This window comes from Spea bombifrons, chromosome 6 (genome assembly GCF_027358695.1).
Source record: "Spea bombifrons isolate aSpeBom1 chromosome 6, aSpeBom1.2.pri, whole genome shotgun sequence".
Taxonomy (NCBI): Eukaryota; Metazoa; Chordata; class Amphibia; order Anura; family Pelobatidae; genus Spea; species Spea bombifrons.
Genome location: NC_071092.1, coordinates 27,009,805 through 27,013,970, shown reverse-complemented (window position 1 = coordinate 27,013,970; position 4,166 = coordinate 27,009,805). Strand labels below are relative to the sequence as shown.

The 4,166-nt window shown below is 46.0% G+C and overlaps 1 long non-coding RNA gene across 1 annotated transcript in view; it reads right to left on the bottom strand.

The window, feature by feature from the left end:
* LOC128500548 (uncharacterized) overlaps positions 1–962 on the bottom strand; it is a 2,638-nt gene extending 1,676 nt beyond the window's left edge. Inside the window, exon 1 of the long non-coding RNA XR_008354928.1 lies at positions 906–962. This is a non-coding gene — a long non-coding RNA (uncharacterized LOC128500548). The remainder of the gene's footprint in view (positions 1–905) is intronic.
* Between the last annotated feature and the right edge of the window lie 3,204 nt (positions 963–4,166).

Genomic DNA, 4,166 nt, shown 5'->3' with positions numbered 1-4,166 from the left:
CCTCCCCCTCCGAGATATGCTGCCACTCTGTCCTCTCCCCCTCCCCGAGATATGCTGCCACTCTGTCCTCACCCCCCTCGAGATACGCTGCCACTCTGCCCCCCCCCTCGAGATACGCTGCCACTCTGTCCTCCCCCCCCTCGAGATATGCTGCCACTCTGTCCTCCCCCCCCCCCGACTTACCAGATTAGACTCCCGGGTGTCTTACGGGGCCGGAGGGGGACATCTATGCACATCGTGTATACAACTCCTGGTGCCGGCACTCAGCGGAAGTGCCGGTACCGGAAGTTGTATACGCGTATTGCGTAGATGTCTTCCGCCGGCCCTGCAAGACCCGGGAGTCTGCCCTGGTAAGTCGGGGGGGTTAGAATGCATCGTGCGCACGTTCACCGGCAACGGTGCATCGCCGCTGCCGGTGAACGTCCGTGCGATGCGCTTAGACAACCTCCCGTGCCGGTACTCCCCCACGTGGAAAGTGCCGGCAGGGGAGGCTGTCTGAGCGTATCAGACAGTAGGATACAGGTCCCCTGCACCGCTGCGGGGGATCTGTATCCTAACCCCGCTGCCTGCCCGGCGCCCGGGACTGCATGTCCCGGGCGTCGGGCGCTAGACCCCGAATATAGGCCGCACCCCCACTTTAAAGACTTAAAGTGGGGGAAAAAAGTGCGGCCTATATTCGGGCCAATACGGTATATATATATGTTTTTTTGTGCACGTTCATCATGATAACTTGATGAGATTCACTTTAAAGTATTTCATAGGCTCTTTTGAGCTGGAGTTTGGTATATCATTTTTTTGGGAGTGGTTCCACCTGTAGTCTTTGGCCAAAAGTCTATGCTGCTCAATAAAGAAAACAAGCTTAACTTAATGGCATGGATATTTACCATCAGCCATGCTTTTCAGACCTGCTATTGGAACTGCTCCAGCCAGTCTCTCCGGCAGACGATGGCGTGCCCGGCTCAAACACCGAAACTCCAATCATCAAGCGTGGCAGGAAAAAATAGATTCTGTACCTAGAAAGGAAGATATGTTTGCCATTATTGAACAGGCCACCCAAGGAATACGTAGAAGCCTCAAGGAAATTGAGGCATTCAGCAACACCAAGATCGGCATCATGGGCCATGTCTGGCCCCTACCCTTGGGCGTCAACATCTGTCATACACTGTATGGCATCGGACACCAGTTTTAAAAGTTTTGGAGGCGATCAACGATCACCTCCTAAACTTCAATGGTGTGTCTGAAATGCCTCGATCACGAGGCATTCAGCGACACTGAACACTCACCCCAGGATTTCGCCACTCGCAAGATGAAAATTGGAAAAGTTTGCCCGAATGTCTCCAGACCCTCTAGAAAACTCTGGCTCCACTTGCAGGTTGAATACAGGTAGTGCATTCAACCATGAAAGTCAATGGAGCCCAGCTTTCTAATCAATATGTGATTAGTAAGATATTAAATGTTATTAATGGTAACATTTCAAAATTATTATGCATCAGAGGAACCATCCAATGTAAAAAAAAAAAAAAAGTCCAAAAACAATAACATAAAAAGTTTATTATTAAGAGATAAGTGCTGAAATTAGCGCTGTAATCTTCCCAAAAATCTTGACATGGAAAGAGTTAAAGTTAAAGCATTTCAAATACCCAAAGGGTATCTAATTAAAAAAAATGAATGGTTTGATGGGGTAAATTTGAGTCACCGGGTTCAAAGATAGGGCATAGGCACAGACTGACCAAAATGGGGGGGGGGCGCACTTCAAAAAAAGTGGCCTTTTAACCCCAAACTCCAGACAAACCCATGCATGGGTGGTATCACTGTACTCGGGAGATGGTGCTGAAGACACATTGGGGTGTTGTTTTATAGTGGCGTATACCTGGAGCTATAAATTCATATCTGAAGTACAATTTGTTTTTAAAAAACACAGACAAAATTACTACCACAAACTTTAGCAAAGGCTGGTGGTAGAATCTAATGCATGGAAAGGGTTAAAATACTAGCATTTGAAATACCTTAGGGTGTCTAGTTTTGAAAAATATATGGTTTGATGGAGTAAATTGAATTCGCCGGCTTCAAAGATGGACCTATTAGGACATGGGGCAGTAGGCCCAGATGTAAAAGTTCCAAGTTAAAAAATGCGCACTTCCTAAATGTGGCATTTTGGTCTTGGTGACTCTTTCAATGGATCCAGGAGACGTGTCGGTGCTTGGAATGTAGGCTTCCAGTCGGCAATCAAACAACTTGGTAGACATTTAAAATATTTCAGTTTCAAACTTCAAATTGTTGGTATCCATAACAGAATTTACAAAACCATGCTCATGCAGGAATGCTTACTATGTCATGTCTTACTATGATGTCAGTTGTTTACAGCTTTAGCGGTTGTATGCAGACTACATTTTCTGGCACTTCTATATCAACCCTGTGTTGGCTATTTAGAAGAGCTGTACCTCTACATTATTATTAGTATTAGCTAAGAAATCCCAGAACGCGGGATTCCTTCCATTGAATATCGATTTCAGATTTCCATCATAACAAACCAACAAGCAAAATGTCAAATGACGGTAAGAGTACTATACATTAGTATTTTACTTCTTAGTACAATTCAACAGATAATCTTTGCATGTTTGTTTTTCCTGCGATTACAATTTTGGGGAGTCTATTGCCTATACCTATATTCATTGTCAAAACATTTTTAATAATTTATACATCGCTTCCGGCAGAAATAATTGACCGAAGACATGACGTTGAAGAGGGGGAACAAGAGTCTGAGGTCATTGACTTGACTGGGGGAGACCAGGGAGAAGAACTGCAACTGTCATTTGGAAGCGGTCCGATAACCTCCCCATCACATGGCACTCCGCCAGTTTCAAGACCCAGGGGCAGAGAGAGGATGAGAACAATGCCTAATACTCAAGACTCAAGGCAGAGAGCGAGAAGCCGTTCCCCAGTAAGGTCCGCCGCAAACCCTCTTGTGGACGCGCACAATTATGTGAGGCATCCAGGGGCAAATAGGAACAACATCCGTCTGAGATCACCTGGCAGGATTGTTCAGAGGCGGGTAACTGGAGAACAAGACATTCTTGAAGACTGCAGTATTTGCTTTATGGACTATGAACGTGGGCAGCCCATAATCGCTCTGCCATGTCAACATCAGTTCCATAGTCGCTGTATAATACGCTGGCTACAAGAGAACCCCAGCTGCCCTTTATGCCGCCACCGGATCATACATAACCCAAGAGGAGAGAGAATTGCTCTTATGGCTACAGAGACTACGACCATACGTCAGAGAGGCAGACCTGACATCGTCAGAATAAGAAGATATGAAGTTGAGGAATAAATCTGCTTTGGACTCATGGCCATTTCCAGCCGCTCTACTATGTGGCACTTACCATAAAAATAAAATATTTGTATTATTTACCATAATTTCGTTTTTATTTATAACACTGTCAATCCTATTAATAGAATGATGTTATACAACACAATGGGTAAAATGAGTTCTCAGTTAATTATTTATTGTATAACTTTTAGCTGGAAACTCCTAATTTATAATGCTACAAAACGGGAGTCATATACCATACCTCCTATGTGTCGCATTTTTGGATGGGACAGTCCCTGCCCTGTAGTCCTAGCAGAATCCACACTCCTGCTGTTACAAGCAATGGTGATCATGAGCTGGTTGTTGCCAAAGAGGGGCCCTGCAAAACGTAGGCCGCGCACCCTATTAGGGGCAGCCCCGGCTGTAGAGATAAAGCCACTTTGGAATATTGCACCAGAACCTCATTTTAAGATGAAGCCTTTCTCCGTGTTTTGGGTCACTAAATCAATGTGTTCGTGGATTCGGATAGCTGTGTAACACCTCCAAGGAAAGCAGCTTGTGGACACAAACTCCGCGGCTGACGGGTAGGAAGTTTACTGTTGAAATACGGTTATGGTGCGCTAATTACAATAGAGTGTGCGGGGTATTTAGAGCACAAGGCAGAACCACGTGACTACTTGGCCGGTGAGCGAGCGCGGGCACGCCGTACTCTGAGGACGGGCACGGCATTTTTGCACGCGCCTCGGGATCAGCTGAGACGGGATCGCGTAGGGGAGCTGGTGATGGCGGAGGTTTCTGTCAGTGAGTGAGGTGCTTGCTCTCCTCTTTATCTGTCGCTTGTTTAACCACTCACCTC